We start from the raw sequence: 22,706 nt of genomic DNA on the forward strand, positions 1-22,706 counted from the left end.
CGGGGTTCTCGAGAGGGTGTCTGCCGTAGCACCCCTAACGAGATAGCGGCGTTTCGCGCAGTCGTTATTGCAAGTCATATCAGCAAAAGCAATCACTTTCTCAGCAGCAGGCAGTGCGAGCCCAGGGGCAGCTCTACATGAAGGTACCAATAGCCCAGGAAGGCCGCCGACCGCGGGAATTCGCGTCGCCCCCATCCCGCCAGCCTAAACGAGACTTCCAGAGCACCCTGGAAGACATCGAGGGACTGGAATAACTGGCACTCGACGTGCCACAGGGCTCGTTGGTCTAGGGGTATGATTCCTGCTTAGGGTTCAGGAGGTCCCGGGTTCAAATCCCGGACGAGCCCTAGCGTTTTGTGCAAACTGATCGCACGTCAGTGGCTGAGTCAGCGCAAAAAGCTCGCCGCCAATATCAAATGAATTTCTTATTTGATGTGAGCAATTGACACTCTGGTCCGACGCATGAAGGCAATTACGAAGGTTTCGGGTACAGATGGTAGCAGATGCATTTTAGTAAGTCTTGCTTAAAGTGATGAAAAAGTGTTTCTGCCCGGGATCGAACCGGGGACCTTCTGCGTGTTAGCAGACGTGATAACCGCTACACCACGGAAACTGCTTGAGTGCACCTTACTTCACAGACAACTTGTAGTGATGTTGCCATCGTAACTAAAAAATTCAATAAATGTGGTACTTGCAAAACGAAGGGACATGCAGCAGATGCACACACGACGAGGCTCACTGGAGTACAATACGGCATAGGCAGGAAAATACTGTTCCCGCCCGGGATCGAACCGGGGACCTTCTGCGTGTTAGGAAGACGTGATAACCGCTACACCACGGAAACTGCTTGAGTGCACCTTACTTCACAGACAACTTGTAGTGATGTTGCCATCGTAACTAAAAAATTCAATAAATGTGGTACTTGCAAAACGAAGGGACATGCAGCAGATGCACACACGACGAGGCTCACTGGAGTACAATACGGCATAGGCAGGAAAATACTGTTCCCGCCCGGGATCGAACCGGGGACCTTCTGCGTGTGAAGCAGACGTGATAACCGCTACACTACGGAAACGACGGAGCCGAGGAGTCCATCCTTGTTCACTCGAACTTGCCTCAGCCTTTCTCTCATTCGCGAATGCACACACGACAGTTCTTTTGTCAGCCTGGAACCCATCGCAGCCGAGGGCTCAAGAAGTCTTCGGGGTTCTCGAGAGGGTGTCTGCCGTAGCACCCCTAACGAGATAGCGGCGTTTCGCGCAGTCGTTATTGCAAGTCATATCAGCAAAAGCAATAACTTTCTCAGCAGCAGGCAGTGCGAGCCCAGGGGCAGCTCTACATGAAGGTACCAATAGCCCAGGAAGGCCGCCGACCGCGGGAATTCGCGTCGCCCCCATCCCGCCAGCCTAAACGAGACTTCCAGAGCACCCTGGAAGACATCGAGGGACTGGAATAACTGGCATTCGACGTGCCACAGGGCTCGTTGGTCTAGGGGTATGATTCCTGCTTAGGGTGCAGGAGGTCCCGGGTTCAAATCCCGGACGAGCCCTAGCGTTTTGTGCAAACTGATCGCACGTCAGTGGCTGAGTCAGCGCAAAAAGCTCGCCGCCAATATCAAATGAATTTCTTATTTGATGTGAGCAATTGACACTCTGGTCCGACGCATGAAGGCAATTACGAAGGTTTCGGGTACAGATGGTATCAGATGCATTTTAGTAAGTCTTGCTTAAAGTGATGAAAAAGTGTTTCTGCCCGGGATCGAACCGGGGACCTTCTGCGTGTTAGGCAGACGTGATAACCGCTACACCACGGAAACTGCTTGAGTGCACCTTACTTCACAGACAACTTGTAGTGATGTTGCCATCGTAACTAAAAATTCAATAAATGTGGTACTTGCAAAACGAAGGGACATGCAGCAGATGCACACACGACGAGGCTCACTGGAGTACAATACGGCATAGGCAGGAAAATACTGTTCCCGCCCGGGATCGAACCGGGGACCTTCTGCGTGTTAGGCAGACGTGATAACCGCTACACCACGGAAACTGCTTGAGTGCACCTTACTTCACAGACAACTTGTAGTGATGTTGCCATCGTAACTAAAAAATTCAATAAATGTGGTACTTGCAAAACGAAGGGACATGCAGCAGATGCACACACGACGAGGCTCACTGGAGTACAATACGGCATAGGCAGGAAAATACTGTTCCCGCCCGGGATCGAACCGGGGACCTTCTGCGTGTGAAGCAGACGTGATAACCGCTACACTACGGAAACGACGGAGCCGAGGAGTCCATCCTTGTTCACTCGAACTTGCCTCAGCCTTTCTCTCATCCGCGAATGCACACACGACAGTTCTTTTGTCAGCCTGGAACCCATCGCAGCCGAGGGCTCAAGAAGTCTTCGGGGTTCTCGAGAGGGTGTCTGCCGTAGCACCCCTAACGAGATAGCGGCGTTTCGCGCAGTCGTTATTGCAAGTCATATCAGCAAAAGCAATAACTTTCTCAGCAGCAGGCAGTGCGAGCCCAGGGGCAGCTCTACATGAAGGTACCAATAGCCCAGGAAGGCCGCCGACCGCGGGAATTCGCGTCGCCCCCATCCCGCCAGCCTAAACGAGACTTCCAGAGCACCCTGGAAGACATCGAGGGACTGGAATAACTGGCATTCGACGTGCCACAGGGCTCGTTGGTCTAGGGGTATGATTCCTGCTTAGGGTGCAGGAGGTCCCGGGTTCAAATCCCGGACGAGCCCTAGCGTTTTGTGCAAACTGATCGCACGTCAGTGGCTGAGTCAGCGCAAAAAGCTCGCCGCCAATATCAAATGAATTTCTTATTTGATGTGAGCAATTGACACTCTGGTCCGACGCATGAAGGCAATTACGAAGGTTTCGGGTACAGATGGTAGCAGATGCATGTTAGTAAGTCTTGCTTAAAGTGATGAAAAAGTGTTTCTGCCCGGGATCGAACCGGGGACCTTCTGCGTGTTAGGCAGACGTGATAACCGCTACACCACGGAAACTGCTTGAGTGCACCTTACTTCACAGACAACTTTTAGTGATGTTGCCATCGTAACTAAAAAGTTCAATAAATGTGGTACTTGCAAAACGAAGGGACATGCAGCAGATGCACACACGACGAGGCTCACTGGAGTACAATACGACATAGGCAGGAAAATACTGTTCCCGCCCGGGATCGAACCGGGGACCTTCTGCGTGTTAGGCAGACGTGATAACCGCTACACCACGGAAACTGCTTGAGTGCACCTTACTTCACAGACAACTTGTAGTGATGTTGCCATCGTAACTAAAAAATTCAATAAATGTGGTACTTGCAAAACGAAGGGACATGCAGCAGATGCACACACGACGAGGCTCACTGGAGTACAATACGGCATAGGCAGGAAAATACTGTTCCCGCCCGGGATCGAACCGGGGACCTTCTGCGTGTGAAGCAGACGTGATAACCGCTACACTACGGAAACGACGGAGCCGAGGAGTCCATCCTTGTTCACTCGAACTTGCCTCAGCCTTTCTCTCATCCGCGAATGCACACACGACAGTTCTTTTGTCAGCCTGGAACCCATCGCAGCCGAGGGCTCAAGAAGTCTTCGGGGTTCTCGAGAGGGTGTCTGCCGTAGCACCCCTAACGAGATAGCGGCGTTTCGCGCAGTCGTTATTGCAAGTCATATCAGCAAAAGCAATCACTTTCTCAGCAGCAGGCAGTGCGAGCCCAGGGGCAGCTCTACATGAAGGTACCAATAGCCCAGGAAGGCCGCCGACCGCGGGAATTCGCGTCGCCCCCATCCCGCCAGCCTAAACGAGACTTCCAGAGCACCCTGGAAGACATCGAGGGACTGGAATAACTGGCATTCGACGTGCCACAGGGCTCGTTGGTCTAGGGGTATGATTCCTGCTTAGGGTGCAGGAGGTCCCGGGTTCAAATCCCGGACGAGCCCTAGCGTTTTGTGCAAACTGATCGCACGTCAGTGGCTGAGTCAGCGCAAAAAGCTCGCCGCCAATATCAAATGAATTTCTTATTTGATGTGAGCAATTGACACTCTGGTCCGACGCATGAAGGCAATTACGAAGGTTTCGGGTACAGATGGTAGCAGATGCATGTTAGTAAGTCTTGCTTAAAGTGATGAAAAAGTGTTTCTGCCCGGGATCGAACCGGGGACCTTCTGCGTGTTAGGCAGACGTGATAACCGCTACACCACGGAAACTGCTTGAGTGCACCTTACTTCACAGACAACTTTTAGTGATGTTGCCATCGTAACTAAAAAGTTCAATAAATGTGGTACTTGCAAAACGAAGGGACATGCAGCAGATGCACACACGACGAGGCTCACTGGAGTACAATACGACATAGGCAGGAAAATACTGTTCCCGCCCGGGATCGAACCGGGGACCTTCTGCGTGTTAGGCAGACGTGATAACCGCTACACCACGGAAACTGCTTGAGTGCACCTTACTTCACAGACAACTTGTAGTGATGTTGCCATCGTAACTAAAAAATTCAATAAATGTGGTACTTGCAAAACGAAGGGACATGCAGCAGATGCACACACGACGAGGCTCACTGGAGTACAATACGGCATAGGCAGGAAAATACTGTTCCCGCCCGGGATCGAACCGGGGACCTTCTGCGTGTGAAGCAGACGTGATAACCGCTACACTACGGAAACGACGGAGCCGAGGAGTCCATCCTTGTTCACTCGAACTTGCCTCAGCCTTTCTCTCATCCGCGAATGCACACACGACATTTCTTTTGTCAGCCTGGAACCCATCGCAGCCGAGGGCTCAAGAAGTCTTCGGGGTTCTCGAGAGGGTGTCTGCCGTAGCACCCCTAACGAGATAGCGGCGTTTCGCGCAGTCGTTATTGCAAGTCATATCAGCAAAAGCAATCACTTTCTCAGCAGCAGGCAGTGCGAGCCCAGGGGCAGCACTACATGAAGGTACCAATAGCCCAGGAAGGCCGCCGACCGCGGGAATTCGCGTCGCCCCCATCCCGCCAGCCTAAACGAGACTTCCAGAGCACCCTGGAAGACATCGAGGGACTGGAATAACTGGCATTCGACGTGCCACAGGGCTCGTTGGTCTAGGGGTATGATTCCTGCTTCGGGTGCAGGAGGTCCCGGGTTCAAATCCCGGACGAGCCCTAGCGTTTTGTGCAAACTGATCGCACGTCAGTGGCTGAGTCAGCGCAAAAAGCTCGCCGCCAATATCAAATGAATTTCTTATTTGATGTGAGCAATTGACACTCTGGTCCGACGCATGAAGGCAATTACGAAGGTTTCGGGTACAGATGGTAGCAGATGCATTTTAGTAAGTCTTGCTTAAAGTGATGAAAAAGTGTTTCTGCCCGGGATCGAACCGGGGACCTTCTGCGTGTTAGGCAGACGTGATAACCGCTACACCACGCAAACTGCTTGAGTGCACCTTACTTCACAGACAACTTGTAGTGATGTTGCCATCGTAACTAAAAAATTCAATAAATGTGGTACTTGCAAAACGAAGGGACATGCAGCAGATGCACACACGACGAGGCTCACTGGAGTACAATACGGCATAGGCAGGAAAATACTGTTCCCGCCCGGGATCGAACCGGGGACCTTCTGCGTGTTAGGCAGACGTGATAACCGCTACACCACGGAAACTGCTTGAGTGCACCTTACTTCACAGACAACTTGTAGTGATGTTGCCATAGTAACTAAAAAATTCAATAAATGTGGTACTTGCAAAACGAAGGGACATGCAGCAGATGCACACACGACGAGGCTCACTGGAGTACAATACGGCATAGGCAGGAAAATACTGTTCCCGCCCGGGATCGAACCGGGGACCTTCTGCGTGTGAAGCAGACGTGATAACCGCTACACTACGGAAACGACAGAGCCGAGGAGTCCATCCTTGTTCACTCGAACTTGCCTCAGCCTTTCTCTCATCCGCGAATGCACACACGACAGTTCTTTTGTCAGCCTGGAACCCATCGCAGCCGAGGGCTCAAGAAGTCTTCGGGGTTCTCGAGAGGGTGTCTGCCGTAGCACCCCTAACGAGATAGCGGCGTTTCGCGCAGTCGTTATTGCAAGTCATATCAGCAAAAGCAATAACTTTCTCAGCAGCAGGCAGTGCGAGCCCAGGGGCAGCTCTACATGAAGGTACCAATAGCCCAGGAAGGCCGCCGACCGCGGGAATTCGCGTCGCCCCCATCCCGCCAGCCTAAACGAGACTTCCAGAGCACCCTGGAAGACATCGAGGGACTGGAATAACTGGCATTCGACGTGCCACAGGGCTCGTTGGTCTAGGGGTATGATTCCTGCTTAGGGTGCAGGAGGTCCCGGGTTCAAATCCCGGACGAGCCCTAGCGTTTTGTGCAAACTGATCGCACGTCAGTGGCTGAGTCAGCGCAAAAAGCTCGCCGCCAATATCAAATGAATTTCTTATTTGATGTGAGCAATTGACACTCTGGTCCGACGCATGAAGGCAATTACGAAGGTTTCGGGTACAGATGGTAGCAGATGCACTTTAGTAAGTCTTGCTTAAAGTGATGAAAAAGTGTTTCTGCCCGGGATCGAACCGGGGACCTTCTGCGTGTTAGGCAGACGTGATAACCGCTACGCCACGGAAACTGCTTGAGTGCACCTTACTTCACAGACAACTTGTAGTGATGTTGCCATCATAACTAAAAAATTCAATAAATGTGGTACTTGCAAAACGAAGGGACATGCGGCAGATGCACACACGACGAGGCTCACTGGAGTACAATACGGCATAGGCAGGAAAATACTGTTCCCGCCCGGGATCGAACCGGGGACCTTCTGCGTGTTAGGCAGACGTGATAACCGCTACACCACGGAAACTGCTTGAGTGCACCTTACTTCACAGACAACTTGTAGTGATGTTGCCATAGTAACTAAAAAATTCAATAAATGTGGTACTTGCAAAACGAAGGGACATGCAGCAGATGCACACACGACGAGGCTCACTGGAGTACAATACGGCATAGGCAGGAAAATACTGTTCCCGCCCGGGATCGAACCGGGGACCTTCTGCGTGTGAAGCAGACGTGATAACCGCTACACTACGGAAACGACGGAGCCGAGGAGTCCATCCTTGTTCACTCGAAGTTGCCTCAGCCTTTCTCTCATCCGCGAATGCACACACGACAGTTCTTTTGTCAGCCTGGAACCCATCGCAGCCGAGGGCTCAAGAAGTCTTCGGGGTTCTCGAGAGGGTGTCTGCCGTAGCACCCCTAACGAGATAGCGGCGTTTCGCCCAGTCGTTATTGCAAGTCATATCAGCAAAAGCAATAACTTTCTCAGCAGCAGGCAGTGCGAGCCCAGGGGCAGCTCTACATGAAGGTACCAATAGCCCAGGAAGGCCGCGGACCGCGGGAATTCGCGTCGCCCCCATCCCGCCAGCCTAAACGAGACTTCCAGAGCACCCTGGAAGACATCGAGGGACTGGAATAACTGGCATTCGACGTGCCACAGGGCTCGTTGGTCTAGGGGTATGATTCCTGCTTAGGGTGCAGGAGGTCCCGGGTTCAAATCCCGGACGAGCCCTAGCGTTTTGTGCAAACTGATCGCACGTCAGTGGCTGAGTCAGCGCAAAAAGCTCGCCGCCAATATCAAATGAATTTCTTATTTGATGTGAGCAATTGACACTCTGGTCCGACGCATGAAGGCAATTACGAAGGTTTCGGGTACAGATGGTAGCAGATGCATGTTAGTAAGTCTTGCTTAAAGTGATGAAAAAGTGTTTCTGCCCGGGATCGAACCGGGGACCTTCTGCGTGTTAGGCAGACGTGATAACCGCTACACCACGGAAACTGCTTGAGTGCACCTTACTTCACAGACAACTTTTAGTGATGTTGCCATCGTAACTAAAAAATTCAATAAATGTGGTACTTGCAAAACGAAGGGACATGCAGCAGATGCACACACGACGAGGCTCACTGGAGTACAATACGACATAGGCAGGAAAATACTGTTCCCGCCCGGGATCGAACCGGGGACCTTGTGCGTGTTAGGCAGACGTGATAACCGCTACACCACGGAAACTGCTTGAGTGCTCCTTACTTCACAGACAACTTGTAGTGATGTTGCCATCGTAACTAAAAAATTCAATAAATGTGGTACTTGCAAAACGAAGGGACATGCAGCAGATGCACACACGACGAGGCTCACTGGAGTACAATACGGCATAGGCAGGAAAATACTGTTCCCGCCAGGGATCGAACCGGGGACCTTCTGCGTGTGAAGCAGACGTGATAACCGCTACACTACGGAAACGACGGAGCCGAGGAGTCCATCCTTGTTCACTCGAACTTGCCTCAGCCTTTCTCTCATCCGCGAATGCACACACGACAGTTCTTTTGTCAGCCTGGAACCCATCGCAGCCGAGGGCTCAAGAAGTCTTCGGGGTTCTCGAGAGGGTGTCTGCCGTAGCACCCCTAACGAGATAGCGGCGTTTCGCGCAGTCGTTATTGCAAGTCATATCAGCAAAAGCAATCACTTTCTCAGCAGCAGGCAGTGCGAGCCCAGGGGCAGCTCTACATGAAGGTACCAATAGCCCAGGAAGGCCGCCGACCGCGGGAATTCGCGTCGCCCCCATCCCGCCAGCCTAAACGAGACTTCCAGAGCACCCTGGAAGACATCGAGGGATTGGAATAACTGGCATTCGACGTGCCACAGGGCTCGTTGGTCTAGGGGTATGATTCCTGCTTAGGGTGCAGGAGGTCGCGGGTTCAAATCCCGGACGAGCCCTAGCGTTTTGTGCAAACTGATCGCACGACAGTGGCTGAGTCAGCGCAAAAAGCTCGCCGCCAATATCAAATGAATTTCTTATTTGATGTGAGCAATTGACACTCTGGTCCGACGCATGAAGGCAATTACGAAGGTTTCGGGTACAGATGGTAGCAGATGCATGTTAGTAAGTCTTGCTTAAAGTGATGAAAAAGTGTTTCCGCACGGGATCGAACCGGGGACCTTCTGCGTGTTAGGCAGACGTGATAACCGCTACACCACGGAAACTGCTTGAGTGCACCTTACTTCACAGACAACTTGTAGTGATGTTGCCATCGTAACTAAAAAATTCAATAAATGTGGTACTTGCAAAACGAAGGGACATGCAGCAGATGCACACACGACGAGGCTCACTGGAGTACAATACGGCATAGGCAGGAAAATACTGTTCCCGCCCGGGATCGAACCGGGGACCTTCTGCGTGTGAAGCAGACGTGATAACCGCTACACTACGGAAACGACGGAGCCGAGGAGTCCATCCTTGTTCACTCGAACTTGCCTCAGCCTTTCTCTCATCCGCGAATGCACACACGACAGATCTTTTGTCAGCCTGGAACCCATCGCAGCCGAGGGCTCAAGAAGTCTTCGGGGTTCTCGAGAGGGTGTCTGCCGTAGCACCCCTAACGAGATAGCGGCGTTTCGCGCAATCGTTATTGCAAGTCATATCAGCAAAAGCAATCACTTTCTCAGCAGCAGGCAGTGCGAGCCCAGGGGCACCTCTACATGAAGGTACCAATAGCCCAGGAAGGCCGCCGACCGCGGGAATTCGCGCCGCCCCCATCCCGCCAGCCTAAACGAGACTTCCAGAGCACCCTGGAAGACATCGAGGGACTGGAATAACTGGCATTCGACGTGCCACAGGGCTCGTTGGTCTAGGGGTATGATTCCTGCTTAGGGTGCAGGAGGTCCCGGGTTCAAATCCCGGACGAGCCCTAGCGTTTTGTGCAAACTGATCGCACGTCAGTGGCTGAGTCAGCGCAAAAAGCTCGCCGCCAATATCAAATGAATTTCTTATTTGATGTGAGCAATTGACACACTGGTCCGACGCATGAAGGCAATTACGAAGGTTTCGGGTACAGATGGTAGCAGATGCATGTTAGTAAGTCTTGCTTAAAGTGATGAAAAAGTGTTTCCGCCCGGGATCGAACCGGGGACCTTCTGCATGTTAGGCAGACGTGATAACCGCTACACCACGGAAACTGCTTGAGTGCACCTTACTTCACAGACAACTTGTAGTGATGTTGCCATCGTAACTAAAAAATTCAATAAATGTGGTACTTGCAAAACGAAGGGACATGCAGCAGATGCACACACGACGAGGCTCACTGGAGTACAATACGGCATAGGCAGGAAAATACTGTTCCCGCCCGGGATCGAACCGGGGACCTTCTGCGTGTGAAGCAGACGTGATAACCGGTACACTACGGAAACGACGGAGCCGAGGAGTCCATCCTTGTTCACTCGAACTTGCCTCAGCCTTTCTCTCATCCGCGAATGCACACACGACAGTTCTTTTGTCAGCCTGGAACCCATCGCAGCCGAGGGCTCAAGAAGTCTTCGGGGTTCTCGAGAGGGTGTCTGCCGTAGCACCCCTAACGAGATAGCGGCGTTTCGCGCAGTCGTTATTGCAAGTCATATCAGCAAAAACAATCACTTTCTCAGCAGCAGGCAGTGCGAGCCCAGGGGCAGCTCTACATGAAGGTACCAATAGCCCAGGAAGGCCGCCGACCGCGGGAATTCGCGTCGCCCCCATCCCGCCAGCCTAAACGAGACTTCCAGAGCACCCTGGAAGACATCGAGGGACTGGAATAACTGGCATTCGACGTGCCACAGGGCTCGTTGGTCTAGGGGTATGATTCCTGCTTAGGGTGCAGGAGGTCCCGGGTTCAAATCCCGGACGAGCCCTAGCGTTTTGTGCAAACTGATCGCACGTCAGTGGCTGAGTCAGCGCAAAAAGCTCGCCGCCAATATCAAATGAATTTCTTATTTGATGTGAGCAATTGACACTCTGGTCCGACGCATGAAGGCAATTACGAAGGTTTCGGGTACAGATGGTAGCAGATGCATGTTAGTAAGTCTTGCTTAAAGTGATGAAAAAGTGTTTCCGCCCGGGATCGAACCGGGGACCTTCTGCGTGTTAGGCAGACGCGATAACCGCTACACCACGGAAACTGCTTGAGTGCACCTTCCTTCACAGACAACTTGTAGTGATGTTGCCATCGTAACTAAAAAATTCAATAAATGTGGTACTTGCAAAACGAAGGGACATGCAGCAGATGCACACACGACGAGGCTCACTGGAGTACAATACGGCATAGGCAGGAAAATACTGTTCCCGCCCGGGATCGAACCGGGGACCTTCTGCGTGTGAAGCAGACGTGATAACCGCTACACTACGGAAACGACGGAGCCGAGGAGTCCATCCTTGTTCACTCGAACTTGCCTCAGCCTTTCTCTCATCCGCGAATGCACACACGACAGATCTTTTGTCAGCCTGGAACCCATCGCAGCCGAGGGCTCAAGAAGTCTTCGGGGTTCTCGAGAGGGTGTCTGCCGTAGCACCCCTAACGAGATAGCGGCGTTTCGCGCAATCGTTATTGCAAGTCATATCAGCAAAAGCAATCACTTTCTCAGCAGCAGGCAGTGCGAGCCCAGGGGCACCTCTACATGAAGGTACCAATAGCCCAGGAAGGCCGCCGACCGCGGGAATTCGCGCCGCCCCCATCCCGCCAGCCTAAACGAGACTTCCAGAGCACCCTGGAAGACATCGAGGGACTGGAATAACTGGCATTCGACGTGCCACAGGGCTCGTTGGTCTAGGGGTATGATTCCTGCTTAGGGTGCAGGAGGTCCCGGGTTCAAATCCCGGACGAGCCCTAGCGTTTTGTGCAAACTGATCGCACGTCAGTGGCTGAGTCAGCGCAAAAAGCTCGCCGCCAATATCAAATGAATTTCTTATTTGATGTGAGCAATTGACACACTGGTCCGACGCATGAAGGCAATTACGAAGGTTTCGGGTACAGATGGTAGCAGATGCATGTTAGTAAGTCTTGCTTAAAGTGATGAAAAAGTGTTTCCGCCCGGGATCGAACCGGGGACCTTCTGCATGTTAGGCAGACGTGATAACCGCTACACCACGGAAACTGCTTGAGTGCACCTTACTTCACAGACAACTTGTAGTGATGTTGCCATCGTAACTAAAAAATTCAATAAATGTGGTACTTGCAAAACGAAGGGACATGCAGCAGATGCACACACGACGAGGCTCACTGGAGTACAATACGGCATAGGCAGGAAAATACTGTTCCCGCCCGGGATCGAACCGGGGACCTTCTGCGTGTGAAGCAGACGTGATAACCGGTACACTACGGAAACGACGGAGCCGAGGAGTCCATCCTTGTTCACTCGAACTTGCCTCAGCCTTTCTCTCATCCGCGAATGCACACACGACAGTTCTTTTGTCAGCCTGGAACCCATCGCAGCCGAGGGCTCAAGAAGTCTTCGGGGTTCTCGAGAGGGTGTCTGCCGTAGCACCCCTAACGAGATAGCGGCGTTTCGCGCAGTCGTTATTGCAAGTCATATCAGCAAAAACAATCACTTTCTCAGCAGCAGGCAGTGCGAGCCCAGGGGCAGCTCTACATGAAGGTACCAATAGCCCAGGAAGGCCGCCGACCGCGGGAATTCGCGTCGCCCCCATCCCGCCAGCCTAAACGAGACTTCCAGAGCACCCTGGAAGACATCGAGGGACTGGAATAACTGGCATTCGACGTGCCACAGGGCTCGTTGGTCTAGGGGTATGATTCCTGCTTAGGGTGCAGGAGGTCCCGGGTTCAAATCCCGGACGAGCCCTAGCGTTTTGTGCAAACTGATCGCACGTCAGTGGCTGAGTCAGCGCAAAAAGCTCGCCGCCAATATCAAATGAATTTCTTATTTGATGTGAGCAATTGACACTCTGGTCCGACGCATGAAGGCAATTACGAAGGTTTCGGGTACAGATGGTAGCAGATGCATGTTAGTAAGTCTTGCTTAAAGTGATGAAAAAGTGTTTCCGCCCGGGATCGAACCGGGGACCTTCTGCGTGTTAGGCAGACGCGATAACCGCTACACCACGGAAACTGCTTGAGTGCACCTTCCTTCACAGACAACTTGTAGTGATGTTGCCATCGTAACTAAAAAATTCAATAAATGTGGTACTTGCAAAACGAAGGGACATGCAGCAGATGCACACACGACGAGGCTCACTGGAGTACAATACGGCATAGGCAGGAAAATACTGTTCCCGCCCGGGATCGAACCGGGGACCTTCTGCGTGTGAAGCAGACGTGATAACCGCTACACTACGGAAACGACGGAGCCGAGGAGTCCATCCTTGTTCACTCGAACTTGCCTCAGCCTTTCTCTCATCCGCGAATGCACACACGACAGTTCTTTTGTCAGCCTGGAACCCATCGCAGCCGAGGGCTCAAGAAGTCTTCGGGGTTCTCGAGAGGGTGTCTGCCGTAGCACCCCTAACGAGATAGCGGCGTTTCGCGCAGTCGTTATTGCAAGTCATATCAGCAAAAGCAATCACTTTCTCAGCAGCAGGCAGTGCGAGCCCAGGGGCAGCTCTACATGAAGGTACCAATAGCCCAGGAAGGCCGCCGACCGCGGGAATTCGCGTCGCCCCCATCCCGCCAGCCTAAACGAGACTTCCAGAGCACCCTGGAAGACATCGAGGGACTGGAATAACTGGCATTCGACGTGCCACAGGGCTCGTTGGTCTAGGGGTATGATTCCTGCTTAGGGTGCAGGAGGTCCCGGGTTCAAATCCCGGACGAGCCCTAGCGTTTTGTGCAAACTGATCGCACGTCAGTGGCTGAGTCAGCGCAAAAAGCTCGCCGCCAATATCAAATGAATTTCTTATTTGATGTGAGCAATTGACACTCTGGTCCGACGCATGAAGGCAATTACGAAGGTTTCGGGTACAGATGGTAGCAGATGCATGTTAGTAAGTCTTCCTTAAAGTGATGAAAAAGTGTTTCCGCCCGGGATCGAACCGGGGACCTTCTGCGTGTTAGGCAGACGTGATAACCGCTACACCACGGAAACTGCTTGAGTGCACCTTACTTCACAGACAACTTGTAGTGATGTTGCCATCGTAACTAAAAAATTCAATAAATGTGGTACTTGCAAAACGAAGGGACATGCAGCAGATGCACACACGACGAGGCTCACTGGAGTACAATACGGCATAGGCAGGAAAATACTGTTCCCGCCCGGGATCGAACCGGGGACCTTCTGCGTGTGAAGCAGACGTGATAACCGCTACACTACGGAAACGACGGAGCCGAGGAGTCCATCCTTGTTCACTCGAACTTGCCTCAGCCTTTCTCTCATCCGCGAATGCACACACGACAGATCTTTTGTCAGCCTGGAACCCATCGCAGCCGAGGGCTCAAGAAGTCTTCGGGGTTCTCGAGAGGGTGTCTGCCGTAGCACCCCTAACGAGATAGCGGCGTTTCGCGCAATCGTTATTGCAAGTCATATCAGCAAAAGCAATCACTTTCTCAGCAGCAGGCAGTGCGAGCCCAGGGGCACCTCTATATGAAGGTACCAATAGCCCAGGAAGGCCGCCGACCGCGGGAATTCGCGCCGCCCCCATCCCGCCAGCCTAAACGAGACTTCCAGAGCACCCTGGAAGACATCGAGGGACTGGAATAACTGGCATTCGACGTGCCACAGGGCTCGTTGGTCTAGGGGTATAATTCCTGCTTAGGGTGCAGGAGGTCCCGGGTTCAAATCCCGGACGAGCCCTAGCGTTTTGTGCAAACTGATCGCACGTCAGTGGCTGAGTCAGCGCAAAAAGCTCGCCGCCAATATCAAATGAATTTCTTATTTGATGTGAGCAATTGACACTCTGGTCCGACGCATGAAGGCAATTACGAAGGTTTCGGGTACAGATGGTAGCAGATGCATGTTAGTAAGTCTTGCTTAAAGTGATGAAAAAGTGTTTCCGCCCGGGATCGAACCGGGGACCTTCTGCGTGTTACGCAGACGTGATAACCGCTACACCACGGAAACTGCTTGAGTGCACCTTACTTCACAGACAACTTGTAGTGATGTTGCCATCGTAACTAAAAAATTCAATAAATGTGGTACTTGCAAAACGAACGGACATGCAGCAGATGCACACACGACGAGGCTCACTGGAGTACAATACGGCATAGGCAGGAAAATACTGTTCCCGCCCGGGATCGAACCGGGGACCTTCTGCGTGTGAAGCAGACGTGATAACCGCTACACTACGGAAACGACGGAGCCGAGGAGTCCATCCTTGTTCACTCGAACTTGCCTCAGCCTTTCTCTCATCCGCGAATGCACACACGACAGATCTTTTGTCAGCCTGGAACCCATCGCAGCCGAGGGCTCAAGAAGTCTTCGGGGTTCTCGAGAGGGTGTCTGCCGTAGCACCCCTAACGAGATAGCGGCGTTTCGCGCAATCGTTATTGCAAGTCATATCAGCAGAAGCAATCACTTTCTCAGCAGCAGGCAGTGCGAGCCCAGGGGCACCTCTACATGAAGGTACCAATAGCCCAGGAAGGCCGCCGACCGCGGGAATTCGCGCCGCCCCCATCCCGCCAGCCTAAACGAGACTTCCAGAGCACCCTGGAAGACATCGAGGGACTGGAATAACTGGCATTCGACGTGCAACAGGGCTCGTTGGTCTAGGGGTATGATTCCTGCTTAGGGTGCAGGAGGTCCCGGGTTCAAATCCCGGACGAGCCCTAGCGTTTTGTGCAAACTGATCGCACGTCAGTGGCTGAGTCAGCGCAAAAAGCTCGCCGCCAATATCAAATGAATTTCTTATTTGATGTGAGCAATTGACACACTGGTCCGACGCATGAAGGCAATTACGAAGGTTTCGGGTACAGATGGTAGCAGATGCATGTTAGTAAGTCTTGCTTAAAGTGATGAAAAAGTGTTTCCGCCCGGGATCGAACCGGGGACCTTCTGCGTGTTAGGCAGACGTGATAACCGCTACACCACGGAAACTGCTGGAGTGCACCTTACTTCACAGACAACTTGTAGTGATGTTGCCATCGTAACTAAAAAATTCAATAAATGTGGTACTTGCAAAACGAAGGGACATGCAGCAGATGCACACACGACGAGGCTCACTGGAGTACAATACGGCATAGGCAGGAAAATACTGTTCCCGCCCGGGATCGAACCGGGGACCTTCTGCGTGTGAAGCAGACGTGATAACCGGTACACTACGGAAACGACGGAGCCGAGGAGTCCATCCTTGTTCACTCGAACTTGCCTCAGCCTTTCTCTCATCCGCGAATGCACACACGACAGATCTTTTGTCAGCCTGGAACCCATCGCAGCCGAGGGCTCAAGAAGTCTTCGGGGTTCTCGAGAGGGTGTCTGCCGTAGCACCCCTAACGAGATAGCGGCGTTTCGCGCAATCGTTATTGCAAGTCATATCAGCAAAAGCAATCACTTTCTCAGCAGCAGGCAGTGCGAGCCCAGGGGCACCTCTACATGAAGGTACCAATAGCCCAGGAAGGCCGCCGACCGCGGGAATTCGCGCCGCCCCCATCCCGCCAGCCTAAACGAGACTTCCAGAGCACCCTGGAAGACATCGAGGGACTGGAATAACTGGCATTCGACGTGCCACAGGGCTCGTTGGTCTAGGGGTATGATTCCTGCTTAGGGTGCAGGAGGTCCCGGGTTCAAATCCCGGACGAGCCCTAGCGTTTTGTGCAAACTGATCGCACGTCAGTGGCTGAGTCAGCGCAAAAAGCTCGCCGCCAATATCAAATGAATTTCTTATTTGATGTGAGCAATTGACACACTGGTCCGACGCATGAAGGCAATTACGAAGGTTTCGGGTACAGATGGTAGCAGATGCATGTTAGTAAGTCTTGCTTAAAGTGATGAAAAAGTGTTTCCGCCCGGGATCGAACCGGGGACCTTCTGCGTGTTAGGCAGACGTGATAACCGCTACACCACGGAAACTGCTGGAGTGCACCTTACTTCACAGACAACTTGTAGTGATGTTGCCATCGTAACTAAAAAATTCAATAAATGTGGTACTTGCAAAACGAAGGGACATGCAGCAGATGCACACACGACGAGGCTCACTGGAGTACAATACGGCATAGGCAGGAAAATACTGTTCCCGCCCGGGATAGAACCGGGGACCTTCTGCGTGTGAAGCAGACGTGATAACCGGTACACTACGGAAACGACGGAGCCGAGGAGTCCATCCTTGTTCACTCGAACTTGCCTCAGCCTTTCTCTCATCCGCGAATGCACACACGACAGTTCTTTTGTCAGCCTGGAACCCATCGCAGCCGAGGGCTCAAGAAGTCATCGGGGTTCTCGAGAGGGTGTCTGCCGTAGCACCCCTAACGAGATAGCGGCGTTTCGCGCAGTCGTTATTGCAAGTCATATCAGCAAAAGCAATCACTTTCTCAGCAGCAGGCAGTGCGAGCCCAGGGGCAGCTCTACATGAAGGTACCAATAGCCCAGGAAGGCCGCCGACCGCGGGAATTCGCGTCGCCCCCATCCCGCCAGCCTAAACGAGACTTCCAGAGCACCCTGGAAGACATCGAGGGACTGGAATAACTGGCATTCGACGTGCCACAGGGCTCGTTGGTCTAGGGGTATGATTCCTGCTTAGGGTGCAGGAGGTCCCGGGTTCAAATCCCGGACGAGCCCTAGCGTTTTGTGCAAACTGATCGCACGTCAGTGGCTGAGTCAGCGCAAAAAGCTCGCCGCCAATATCAAATGAATTTCTTATTTGATGTGAGCAATTGACACTCTGGTCCGACGCATGAAGGCAATTACGAAGGTTTCGGGTACAGATGGTAGCAGATGCATGTTAGTAAGTCTTCCTTAAAGTGATGAAAAAGTGTTTCCGCCCGGGATCGAACCGGGGACCTTCTGCGTGTTAGGCAGACGTGATAACCGCTACACCACGGAAACTGCTTGAGTGCACCTTACTTCACAGACAACTTGTAGTGATGTTGCCATCGTAACTAAAAAATTCAATAAATGTGGTACTTGCAAAACGAAGGGACATGCAGCAGATGCACACACGACGAGGCTCACTGGAGTACAATACGGCATAGGCAGGAAAATACCGTTCCCGCCCGGGATCGAACCGGGGACCTTCTGCGTGTGAAGCAGACGTGATAACCGCTACACTACGGAAACGACGGAGCCGAGGAGTCCATCCTTGTTCACTCGAACTTGCCTCAGCCTTTCTCTCATCCGCGAATGCACACACGACAGATCTTTTGTCAGCCTGGAACCCATCGCAGCCGAGGGCTCAAGAAGTCTTCGGGGTTCTCGAGAGGGTGTCTGCCGTAGCACCCCTAACGAGATAGCGGCGTTTCGCGCAATCGTTATTGCAAGTCATATCAGCAAAAGCAATCACTTTCTCAGCAGCAGGCAGTGCGAGCCCAGGGGCACCTCTATATGAAGGTACCAATAGCCCAGGAAGGCCGCCGACCGCGGGAATTCGCGCCGCCCCCATCCCGCCAGCCTAAACGAGACTTCCAGAGCACCCTGGAAGACATCGAGGGACTGGAATAACTGGCATTCGACGTGCCACAGGGCTCGTTGGTCTAGGGGTATAATTCCTGCTTAGGGTGCAGGAGGTCCCGGGTTCAAATCCCGGACGAGCCCTAGCGTTTTGTGCAAACTGATCGCACGTCAGTGGCTGAGTCAGCGCAAAAAGCTCGCCGCCAATATCAAATGAATTTCTTATTTGATGTGAGCAATTGACACTCTGGTCCGACGCATGAAGGCAATTACGAAGGTTTCGGGTACAGATGGTAGCAGATGCATGTTAGTAAGTCTTGCTTAAAGTGATGAAAAAGTGTTTCCGCCCGGGATCGAACCGGGGACCTTCTGCGTGTTAGGCAGACGTGATAACCGCTACACCACGGAAACTGCTTGAGTGCACCTTACTTCACAGACAACTTGTAGTGATGTTGCCATCGTAACTAAAAAATTCAATAAATGTGGTACTTGCAAAACGAACGGACATGCAGCAGATGCACACACGACGAGGCTCACTGGAGTACAATACGGCATAGGCAGGAAAATACTGTTCCCGCCCGGGATCGAACCGGGGACCTTCTGCGTGTGAAGCAGACGTGATAACCGCTACACTACGGAAACGACGGAGCCGAGGAGTCCATCCTTGTTCACTCGAACTTGCCTCAGCCTTTCTCTCATCCGCGAATGCACACACGACAGATCTTTTGTCAGCCTGGAACCCATCGCAGCCGAGGGCTCAAGAAGTCTTCGGGGTTCTCGAGAGGGTGTCTGCCGTAGCACCCCTAACGAGATAGCGGCGTTTCGCGCAATCGTTATTGCAAGTCATATCAGCAGAAGCAATCACTTTCTCAGCAGCAGGCAGTGCGAGCCCAGGGGCACCTCTACATGAAGGTACCAATAGCCCAGGAAGGCCGCCGACCGCGGGAATTCGCGCCGCCCCCATCCCGCCAGCCTAAACGAGACTTCCAGAGCACCCTGGAAGACATCGAGGGACTGGAATAACTGGCATTCGACGTGCAACAGGGCTCGTTGGTCTAGGGGTATGATTCCTGCTTAGGGTGCAGGAGGTCCCGGGTTCAAATCCCGGACGAGCCCTAGCGTTTTGTGCAAACTGATCGCACGTCAGTGGCTGAGTCAGCGCAAAAAGCTCGCCGCCAATATCAAATGAATTTCTTATTTGATGTGAGCAATTGACACACTGGTCCGACGCATGAAGGCAATTACGAAGGTTTCGGGTACAGATGGTAGCAGATGCATGTTAGTAAGTCTTGCTTAAAGTGATGAAAAAGTGTTTCCGCCCGGGATCGAACCGGGGACCTTCTGCGTGTTAGGCAGACGTGATAACCGCTACACCACGGAAACTGCTGGAGTGCACCTTACTTCACAGACAACTTGTAGTGATGTTGCCATCGTAACTAAAAAATTCAATAAATGTGGTACTTGCAAAACGAAGGGACATGCAGCAGATGCACACACGACGAGGCTCACTGGAGTACAATACGGCATAGGCAGGAAAATACTGTTCCCGCCCGGGATCGAACCGGGGACCTTCTGCGTGTGAAGCAGACGTGATAACCGGTACACTACGGAAACGACGGAGCCGAGGAGTCCATCCTTGTTCACTCGAACTTGCCTCAGCCTTTCTCTCATCCGCGAATGCACACACGACAGATCTTTTGTCAGCCTGGAACCCATCGCAGCCGAGGGCTCAAGAAGTCTTCGGGGTTCTCGAGAGGGTGTCTGCCGTAGCACCCCTAACGAGATAGCGGCGTTTCGCGCAATCGTTATTGCAAGTCATATCAGCAAAAGCAATCACTTTCTCAGCAGCAGGCAGTGCGAGCCCAGGGGCACCTCTACATGAAGGTACCAATAGCCCAGGAAGGCCGCCGACCGCGGGAATTCGCGCCGCCCCCATCCCGCCAGCCTAAACGAGACTTCCAGAGCACCCTGGAAGACATCGAGGGACTGGAATAACTGGCATTCGACGTGCCACAGGGCTCGTTGGTCTAGGGGTATGATTCCTGCTTAGGGTGCAGGAGGTCCCGGGTTCAAATCCCGGACGAGCCCTAGCGTTTTGTGCAAACTGATCGCACGTCAGTGGCTGAGTCAGCGCAAAAAGCTCGCCGCCAATATCAAATGAATTTCTTATTTGATGTGAGCAATTGACACACTGGTCCGACGCATGAAGGCAATTACGAAGGTTTCGGGTACAGATGGTAGCAGATGCATGTTAGTAAGTCTTGCTTAAAGTGATGAAAAAGTGTTTCCGCCCGGGATCGAACCGGGGACCTTCTGCGTGTTAGGCAGACGTGATAACCGCTACACCACGGAAACTGCTGGAGTGCACCTTACTTCACAGACAACTTGTAGTGATGTTGCCATCGTAACTAAAAAATTCAATAAATGTGGTACTTGCAAAACGAAGGGACATGCAGCAGATGCACACACGACGAGGCTCACTGGAGTACAATACGGCATAGGCAGGAAAATACTGTTCCCGCCCGGGATAGAACCGGGGACCTTCTGCGTGTGAAGCAGACGTGATAACCGGTACACTACGGAAACGACGGAGCCGAGGAGTCCATCCTTGTTCACTCGAACTTGCCTCAGCCTTTCTCTCATCCGCGAATGCACACACGACAGTTCTTTTGTCAGCCTGGAACCCATCGCAGCCGAGGGCTCAAGAAGTCTTCGGGGTTCTCGAGAGGGTGTCTGCCGTAGCACCCCTAACGAGATAGCGGCGTTTCGCGCAGTCGTTATTGCAAGTCATATCAGCAAAAGCAATCACTTTCTCAGCAGCAGGCAGTGCGAGCCCAGGGGCAGCTCTACATGAAGGTACCAATAGCCCAGGAAGGCCGCCGACCGCGGGAATTCGCGTCGCCCCCATCCCGCCAGCCTAAACGAGACTTCCAGAGCACCCTGGAAGACATCGAGGGACTGGAATAACTGGCATTCGACGTGCCACAGGGCTCGTTGGTCTAGGGGTATGATTCCTGCTTAGGGTGCAGGAGGTCCCGGGTTCAAATCCCGGACGAGCCCTAGCGTTTTGTGCAAACTGATCGCACGTCAGTGGCTGAGTCAGCGCAAATAGCTCGCCGCCAATATCAAATGAATTTCTTATTTGATGTGAGCAATTGACACTCTGGTCCGACGCATGAAGGCAATTACGAAGGTTTCGGGTACAGATGGTAGCAGATGCATGTTAGTAAGTCTTGGTTAAAGTGATGAAAAAGTGTTTCCGCCCGGGATCGAACCGGGGACCTTCTGCGTGTTAGGCAGACGTGATAACCGCTACACCACGGAAACTGCTTGGGTGCACCTTACTTCACAGACAACTTGTAGTGATGTTGCCATCGTAACTAAAAAATTCAATAAATGTGGTACTTGCAAAACGAAGGGACATGCAGCAGATGCACACACGACGAGGCTCACTGGAGTACAATACGGCATAGGCAGGAAAATACTGTTCCCGCCCGGGATCGAGCCGGGGACCTTCTGCGTGTGAAGCAGACGTGATAACCGCTACACTACGGAAACGACGGAGCCGAGGAGTCCATCCTTGTTCACTCGAACTTGCCTCAGCCTTTCTCTCATCCGCGAATGCACACACGACAGTTCTTTTGTCAGCCTGGAACCCATCGCAGCCGAGGGCTCAAGAAGTCTTCGGGGTTCTCGAGAGGGTGTCTGCCGTAGCACCCCTAACGAGATAGCGGCGTTTCGCGCAATCGTTATTGCAAGTCATATCAGCAAAAGCAATCACTTTCTCAGCAGCAGGCAGTGCGAGCCCAGGGGCACCTCTACATGAAGGTACCAATAGCCCAGGAAGGCCGCCGACCGCGGGAATTCGCGCCGCCCCCATCCCGCCACCTAAACGAGACTTCCAGAGCACCCTGGAAGACATCGAGGGACTGGAATAACTGGCATTCGACGTGCCACAGGGCTCGTTGGTCTAGGGGTATGATTCCTGCGTAGGGGTGCTACGGCAGACACCCTCTCGAGAACCCCGAAGACTTCTTGAGCCCTCGGCTGCGATGGGTTCCAGGCTGACAAAAGAACTGTCGTGTGTGCATTCGCGGATGAGAGAAAGGCTGAGGCAAGTTCGAGTGAACAAGGATGGACTCCTCGGCTGCGTTGTTTCCGTAGTGTAGCGGTTATCACGTCTGCTTCACACGCAGAAGGTCCCCGGTTCGATCCCGGGCGGGAACAGTATTTTCCTGCCTATGCCGTATTGTACTCCAGTGAGCCTCGTCGTGTGTGCATCTGCTGCATGTCCCTTCGTTTTGCAAGTACCACATTTATTGAATTTTTTAGTTACGATGGCAACATCACTACAAGTTGTCTGT

At 52.6% G+C, this 22,706-nt stretch overlaps 70 non-coding genes across 70 annotated transcripts; 22 read left to right on the plus strand and 48 right to left on the minus strand.

Moving 5' to 3' along the window:
• Positions 1-275: 275 nt before the first annotated feature.
• On the plus strand, positions 276-347 carry Trnap-agg (transfer RNA proline (anticodon AGG)). Its single transcript has one exon. It is a non-coding gene; the product is annotated as a tRNA-Pro (tRNA).
• A 424-nt stretch (positions 348-771) lies between these two features.
• Positions 772-844, minus strand: Trnav-aac (transfer RNA valine (anticodon AAC)). The gene has a single exon. It is a non-coding gene; the product is annotated as a tRNA-Val (tRNA).
• Positions 845-1,002: 158 nt separating this feature from the next.
• Trnav-cac (transfer RNA valine (anticodon CAC)) lies at positions 1,003-1,075 on the minus strand. The gene has a single exon. It is a non-coding gene; the product is annotated as a tRNA-Val (tRNA).
• A 402-nt stretch (positions 1,076-1,477) lies between these two features.
• Trnap-agg (transfer RNA proline (anticodon AGG)) lies at positions 1,478-1,549 on the plus strand. Its single transcript has one exon. It is a non-coding gene; the product is annotated as a tRNA-Pro (tRNA).
• A 194-nt stretch (positions 1,550-1,743) lies between these two features.
• On the minus strand, positions 1,744-1,816 carry Trnav-aac (transfer RNA valine (anticodon AAC)). Its single transcript has one exon. It is a non-coding gene; the product is annotated as a tRNA-Val (tRNA).
• Positions 1,817-1,973: 157 nt separating this feature from the next.
• Positions 1,974-2,046, minus strand: Trnav-aac (transfer RNA valine (anticodon AAC)). The gene has a single exon. It is a non-coding gene; the product is annotated as a tRNA-Val (tRNA).
• A 158-nt stretch (positions 2,047-2,204) lies between these two features.
• Trnav-cac (transfer RNA valine (anticodon CAC)) lies at positions 2,205-2,277 on the minus strand. Its single transcript has one exon. It is a non-coding gene; the product is annotated as a tRNA-Val (tRNA).
• A 402-nt stretch (positions 2,278-2,679) lies between these two features.
• Positions 2,680-2,751, plus strand: Trnap-agg (transfer RNA proline (anticodon AGG)). The gene has a single exon. It is a non-coding gene; the product is annotated as a tRNA-Pro (tRNA).
• A 194-nt stretch (positions 2,752-2,945) lies between these two features.
• Trnav-aac (transfer RNA valine (anticodon AAC)) lies at positions 2,946-3,018 on the minus strand. Its single transcript has one exon. It is a non-coding gene; the product is annotated as a tRNA-Val (tRNA).
• Positions 3,019-3,176: 158 nt separating this feature from the next.
• On the minus strand, positions 3,177-3,249 carry Trnav-aac (transfer RNA valine (anticodon AAC)). The gene has a single exon. It is a non-coding gene; the product is annotated as a tRNA-Val (tRNA).
• A 158-nt stretch (positions 3,250-3,407) lies between these two features.
• Positions 3,408-3,480, minus strand: Trnav-cac (transfer RNA valine (anticodon CAC)). Its single transcript has one exon. It is a non-coding gene; the product is annotated as a tRNA-Val (tRNA).
• Positions 3,481-3,882: 402 nt separating this feature from the next.
• On the plus strand, positions 3,883-3,954 carry Trnap-agg (transfer RNA proline (anticodon AGG)). Its single transcript has one exon. It is a non-coding gene; the product is annotated as a tRNA-Pro (tRNA).
• Positions 3,955-4,148: 194 nt separating this feature from the next.
• Trnav-aac (transfer RNA valine (anticodon AAC)) lies at positions 4,149-4,221 on the minus strand. The gene has a single exon. It is a non-coding gene; the product is annotated as a tRNA-Val (tRNA).
• A 158-nt stretch (positions 4,222-4,379) lies between these two features.
• Positions 4,380-4,452, minus strand: Trnav-aac (transfer RNA valine (anticodon AAC)). Its single transcript has one exon. It is a non-coding gene; the product is annotated as a tRNA-Val (tRNA).
• Positions 4,453-4,610: 158 nt separating this feature from the next.
• On the minus strand, positions 4,611-4,683 carry Trnav-cac (transfer RNA valine (anticodon CAC)). The gene has a single exon. It is a non-coding gene; the product is annotated as a tRNA-Val (tRNA).
• Positions 4,684-5,085: 402 nt separating this feature from the next.
• Positions 5,086-5,157, plus strand: Trnap-cgg (transfer RNA proline (anticodon CGG)). The gene has a single exon. It is a non-coding gene; the product is annotated as a tRNA-Pro (tRNA).
• A 194-nt stretch (positions 5,158-5,351) lies between these two features.
• Positions 5,352-5,420, minus strand: Trnav-aac (transfer RNA valine (anticodon AAC)). The gene has a single exon. It is a non-coding gene; the product is annotated as a tRNA-Val (tRNA).
• A 162-nt stretch (positions 5,421-5,582) lies between these two features.
• Trnav-aac (transfer RNA valine (anticodon AAC)) lies at positions 5,583-5,655 on the minus strand. Its single transcript has one exon. It is a non-coding gene; the product is annotated as a tRNA-Val (tRNA).
• A 158-nt stretch (positions 5,656-5,813) lies between these two features.
• On the minus strand, positions 5,814-5,886 carry Trnav-cac (transfer RNA valine (anticodon CAC)). The gene has a single exon. It is a non-coding gene; the product is annotated as a tRNA-Val (tRNA).
• A 402-nt stretch (positions 5,887-6,288) lies between these two features.
• On the plus strand, positions 6,289-6,360 carry Trnap-agg (transfer RNA proline (anticodon AGG)). The gene has a single exon. It is a non-coding gene; the product is annotated as a tRNA-Pro (tRNA).
• A 194-nt stretch (positions 6,361-6,554) lies between these two features.
• On the minus strand, positions 6,555-6,627 carry Trnav-aac (transfer RNA valine (anticodon AAC)). Its single transcript has one exon. It is a non-coding gene; the product is annotated as a tRNA-Val (tRNA).
• Positions 6,628-6,785: 158 nt separating this feature from the next.
• Positions 6,786-6,858, minus strand: Trnav-aac (transfer RNA valine (anticodon AAC)). Its single transcript has one exon. It is a non-coding gene; the product is annotated as a tRNA-Val (tRNA).
• A 158-nt stretch (positions 6,859-7,016) lies between these two features.
• Positions 7,017-7,089, minus strand: Trnav-cac (transfer RNA valine (anticodon CAC)). Its single transcript has one exon. It is a non-coding gene; the product is annotated as a tRNA-Val (tRNA).
• Positions 7,090-7,491: 402 nt separating this feature from the next.
• Positions 7,492-7,563, plus strand: Trnap-agg (transfer RNA proline (anticodon AGG)). Its single transcript has one exon. It is a non-coding gene; the product is annotated as a tRNA-Pro (tRNA).
• A 194-nt stretch (positions 7,564-7,757) lies between these two features.
• On the minus strand, positions 7,758-7,830 carry Trnav-aac (transfer RNA valine (anticodon AAC)). Its single transcript has one exon. It is a non-coding gene; the product is annotated as a tRNA-Val (tRNA).
• Positions 7,831-7,988: 158 nt separating this feature from the next.
• Positions 7,989-8,061, minus strand: Trnav-aac (transfer RNA valine (anticodon AAC)). The gene has a single exon. It is a non-coding gene; the product is annotated as a tRNA-Val (tRNA).
• A 158-nt stretch (positions 8,062-8,219) lies between these two features.
• Positions 8,220-8,292, minus strand: Trnav-cac (transfer RNA valine (anticodon CAC)). Its single transcript has one exon. It is a non-coding gene; the product is annotated as a tRNA-Val (tRNA).
• A 402-nt stretch (positions 8,293-8,694) lies between these two features.
• Positions 8,695-8,766, plus strand: Trnap-agg (transfer RNA proline (anticodon AGG)). The gene has a single exon. It is a non-coding gene; the product is annotated as a tRNA-Pro (tRNA).
• Positions 8,767-8,960: 194 nt separating this feature from the next.
• Trnav-aac (transfer RNA valine (anticodon AAC)) lies at positions 8,961-9,033 on the minus strand. The gene has a single exon. It is a non-coding gene; the product is annotated as a tRNA-Val (tRNA).
• A 158-nt stretch (positions 9,034-9,191) lies between these two features.
• On the minus strand, positions 9,192-9,264 carry Trnav-cac (transfer RNA valine (anticodon CAC)). Its single transcript has one exon. It is a non-coding gene; the product is annotated as a tRNA-Val (tRNA).
• Positions 9,265-9,666: 402 nt separating this feature from the next.
• On the plus strand, positions 9,667-9,738 carry Trnap-agg (transfer RNA proline (anticodon AGG)). Its single transcript has one exon. It is a non-coding gene; the product is annotated as a tRNA-Pro (tRNA).
• A 194-nt stretch (positions 9,739-9,932) lies between these two features.
• Positions 9,933-10,005, minus strand: Trnav-aac (transfer RNA valine (anticodon AAC)). Its single transcript has one exon. It is a non-coding gene; the product is annotated as a tRNA-Val (tRNA).
• Positions 10,006-10,163: 158 nt separating this feature from the next.
• Trnav-cac (transfer RNA valine (anticodon CAC)) lies at positions 10,164-10,236 on the minus strand. The gene has a single exon. It is a non-coding gene; the product is annotated as a tRNA-Val (tRNA).
• A 402-nt stretch (positions 10,237-10,638) lies between these two features.
• Positions 10,639-10,710, plus strand: Trnap-agg (transfer RNA proline (anticodon AGG)). Its single transcript has one exon. It is a non-coding gene; the product is annotated as a tRNA-Pro (tRNA).
• A 194-nt stretch (positions 10,711-10,904) lies between these two features.
• On the minus strand, positions 10,905-10,977 carry Trnav-aac (transfer RNA valine (anticodon AAC)). Its single transcript has one exon. It is a non-coding gene; the product is annotated as a tRNA-Val (tRNA).
• A 158-nt stretch (positions 10,978-11,135) lies between these two features.
• On the minus strand, positions 11,136-11,208 carry Trnav-cac (transfer RNA valine (anticodon CAC)). The gene has a single exon. It is a non-coding gene; the product is annotated as a tRNA-Val (tRNA).
• A 402-nt stretch (positions 11,209-11,610) lies between these two features.
• Trnap-agg (transfer RNA proline (anticodon AGG)) lies at positions 11,611-11,682 on the plus strand. Its single transcript has one exon. It is a non-coding gene; the product is annotated as a tRNA-Pro (tRNA).
• Positions 11,683-11,876: 194 nt separating this feature from the next.
• Positions 11,877-11,949, minus strand: Trnav-aac (transfer RNA valine (anticodon AAC)). Its single transcript has one exon. It is a non-coding gene; the product is annotated as a tRNA-Val (tRNA).
• Positions 11,950-12,107: 158 nt separating this feature from the next.
• On the minus strand, positions 12,108-12,180 carry Trnav-cac (transfer RNA valine (anticodon CAC)). The gene has a single exon. It is a non-coding gene; the product is annotated as a tRNA-Val (tRNA).
• A 402-nt stretch (positions 12,181-12,582) lies between these two features.
• Positions 12,583-12,654, plus strand: Trnap-agg (transfer RNA proline (anticodon AGG)). The gene has a single exon. It is a non-coding gene; the product is annotated as a tRNA-Pro (tRNA).
• Positions 12,655-12,848: 194 nt separating this feature from the next.
• On the minus strand, positions 12,849-12,921 carry Trnav-aac (transfer RNA valine (anticodon AAC)). Its single transcript has one exon. It is a non-coding gene; the product is annotated as a tRNA-Val (tRNA).
• Positions 12,922-13,079: 158 nt separating this feature from the next.
• Positions 13,080-13,152, minus strand: Trnav-cac (transfer RNA valine (anticodon CAC)). The gene has a single exon. It is a non-coding gene; the product is annotated as a tRNA-Val (tRNA).
• Positions 13,153-13,554: 402 nt separating this feature from the next.
• On the plus strand, positions 13,555-13,626 carry Trnap-agg (transfer RNA proline (anticodon AGG)). The gene has a single exon. It is a non-coding gene; the product is annotated as a tRNA-Pro (tRNA).
• A 194-nt stretch (positions 13,627-13,820) lies between these two features.
• Positions 13,821-13,893, minus strand: Trnav-aac (transfer RNA valine (anticodon AAC)). The gene has a single exon. It is a non-coding gene; the product is annotated as a tRNA-Val (tRNA).
• Positions 13,894-14,051: 158 nt separating this feature from the next.
• Trnav-cac (transfer RNA valine (anticodon CAC)) lies at positions 14,052-14,124 on the minus strand. The gene has a single exon. It is a non-coding gene; the product is annotated as a tRNA-Val (tRNA).
• A 402-nt stretch (positions 14,125-14,526) lies between these two features.
• Trnap-agg (transfer RNA proline (anticodon AGG)) lies at positions 14,527-14,598 on the plus strand. The gene has a single exon. It is a non-coding gene; the product is annotated as a tRNA-Pro (tRNA).
• Positions 14,599-14,792: 194 nt separating this feature from the next.
• Positions 14,793-14,865, minus strand: Trnav-aac (transfer RNA valine (anticodon AAC)). Its single transcript has one exon. It is a non-coding gene; the product is annotated as a tRNA-Val (tRNA).
• A 158-nt stretch (positions 14,866-15,023) lies between these two features.
• On the minus strand, positions 15,024-15,096 carry Trnav-cac (transfer RNA valine (anticodon CAC)). The gene has a single exon. It is a non-coding gene; the product is annotated as a tRNA-Val (tRNA).
• Positions 15,097-15,498: 402 nt separating this feature from the next.
• Trnap-agg (transfer RNA proline (anticodon AGG)) lies at positions 15,499-15,570 on the plus strand. The gene has a single exon. It is a non-coding gene; the product is annotated as a tRNA-Pro (tRNA).
• Positions 15,571-15,764: 194 nt separating this feature from the next.
• On the minus strand, positions 15,765-15,837 carry Trnav-aac (transfer RNA valine (anticodon AAC)). The gene has a single exon. It is a non-coding gene; the product is annotated as a tRNA-Val (tRNA).
• A 158-nt stretch (positions 15,838-15,995) lies between these two features.
• On the minus strand, positions 15,996-16,068 carry Trnav-cac (transfer RNA valine (anticodon CAC)). Its single transcript has one exon. It is a non-coding gene; the product is annotated as a tRNA-Val (tRNA).
• A 402-nt stretch (positions 16,069-16,470) lies between these two features.
• Trnap-agg (transfer RNA proline (anticodon AGG)) lies at positions 16,471-16,542 on the plus strand. The gene has a single exon. It is a non-coding gene; the product is annotated as a tRNA-Pro (tRNA).
• A 194-nt stretch (positions 16,543-16,736) lies between these two features.
• On the minus strand, positions 16,737-16,809 carry Trnav-aac (transfer RNA valine (anticodon AAC)). The gene has a single exon. It is a non-coding gene; the product is annotated as a tRNA-Val (tRNA).
• Positions 16,810-16,967: 158 nt separating this feature from the next.
• On the minus strand, positions 16,968-17,040 carry Trnav-cac (transfer RNA valine (anticodon CAC)). The gene has a single exon. It is a non-coding gene; the product is annotated as a tRNA-Val (tRNA).
• A 402-nt stretch (positions 17,041-17,442) lies between these two features.
• Trnap-agg (transfer RNA proline (anticodon AGG)) lies at positions 17,443-17,514 on the plus strand. Its single transcript has one exon. It is a non-coding gene; the product is annotated as a tRNA-Pro (tRNA).
• Positions 17,515-17,708: 194 nt separating this feature from the next.
• Positions 17,709-17,781, minus strand: Trnav-aac (transfer RNA valine (anticodon AAC)). The gene has a single exon. It is a non-coding gene; the product is annotated as a tRNA-Val (tRNA).
• A 158-nt stretch (positions 17,782-17,939) lies between these two features.
• Trnav-cac (transfer RNA valine (anticodon CAC)) lies at positions 17,940-18,012 on the minus strand. The gene has a single exon. It is a non-coding gene; the product is annotated as a tRNA-Val (tRNA).
• A 402-nt stretch (positions 18,013-18,414) lies between these two features.
• Trnap-agg (transfer RNA proline (anticodon AGG)) lies at positions 18,415-18,486 on the plus strand. The gene has a single exon. It is a non-coding gene; the product is annotated as a tRNA-Pro (tRNA).
• A 194-nt stretch (positions 18,487-18,680) lies between these two features.
• Positions 18,681-18,753, minus strand: Trnav-aac (transfer RNA valine (anticodon AAC)). The gene has a single exon. It is a non-coding gene; the product is annotated as a tRNA-Val (tRNA).
• A 158-nt stretch (positions 18,754-18,911) lies between these two features.
• Positions 18,912-18,984, minus strand: Trnav-cac (transfer RNA valine (anticodon CAC)). Its single transcript has one exon. It is a non-coding gene; the product is annotated as a tRNA-Val (tRNA).
• Positions 18,985-19,386: 402 nt separating this feature from the next.
• Positions 19,387-19,458, plus strand: Trnap-agg (transfer RNA proline (anticodon AGG)). The gene has a single exon. It is a non-coding gene; the product is annotated as a tRNA-Pro (tRNA).
• A 194-nt stretch (positions 19,459-19,652) lies between these two features.
• Trnav-aac (transfer RNA valine (anticodon AAC)) lies at positions 19,653-19,725 on the minus strand. The gene has a single exon. It is a non-coding gene; the product is annotated as a tRNA-Val (tRNA).
• A 158-nt stretch (positions 19,726-19,883) lies between these two features.
• Positions 19,884-19,956, minus strand: Trnav-cac (transfer RNA valine (anticodon CAC)). The gene has a single exon. It is a non-coding gene; the product is annotated as a tRNA-Val (tRNA).
• A 402-nt stretch (positions 19,957-20,358) lies between these two features.
• On the plus strand, positions 20,359-20,430 carry Trnap-agg (transfer RNA proline (anticodon AGG)). The gene has a single exon. It is a non-coding gene; the product is annotated as a tRNA-Pro (tRNA).
• Positions 20,431-20,624: 194 nt separating this feature from the next.
• On the minus strand, positions 20,625-20,697 carry Trnav-aac (transfer RNA valine (anticodon AAC)). Its single transcript has one exon. It is a non-coding gene; the product is annotated as a tRNA-Val (tRNA).
• Positions 20,698-20,855: 158 nt separating this feature from the next.
• Trnav-cac (transfer RNA valine (anticodon CAC)) lies at positions 20,856-20,928 on the minus strand. Its single transcript has one exon. It is a non-coding gene; the product is annotated as a tRNA-Val (tRNA).
• A 402-nt stretch (positions 20,929-21,330) lies between these two features.
• On the plus strand, positions 21,331-21,402 carry Trnap-agg (transfer RNA proline (anticodon AGG)). The gene has a single exon. It is a non-coding gene; the product is annotated as a tRNA-Pro (tRNA).
• A 194-nt stretch (positions 21,403-21,596) lies between these two features.
• Trnav-aac (transfer RNA valine (anticodon AAC)) lies at positions 21,597-21,669 on the minus strand. The gene has a single exon. It is a non-coding gene; the product is annotated as a tRNA-Val (tRNA).
• A 158-nt stretch (positions 21,670-21,827) lies between these two features.
• Trnav-cac (transfer RNA valine (anticodon CAC)) lies at positions 21,828-21,900 on the minus strand. Its single transcript has one exon. It is a non-coding gene; the product is annotated as a tRNA-Val (tRNA).
• Positions 21,901-22,496: 596 nt separating this feature from the next.
• On the plus strand, positions 22,497-22,569 carry Trnav-cac (transfer RNA valine (anticodon CAC)). The gene has a single exon. It is a non-coding gene; the product is annotated as a tRNA-Val (tRNA).
• The last annotated feature ends 137 nt before the right edge of the window (positions 22,570-22,706 follow it).

Source organism: Schistocerca cancellata, chromosome 2 (genome assembly GCF_023864275.1).
Source record: "Schistocerca cancellata isolate TAMUIC-IGC-003103 chromosome 2, iqSchCanc2.1, whole genome shotgun sequence".
Lineage (NCBI taxonomy): Eukaryota > Metazoa > Arthropoda > Insecta > Orthoptera > Acrididae > Schistocerca > Schistocerca cancellata.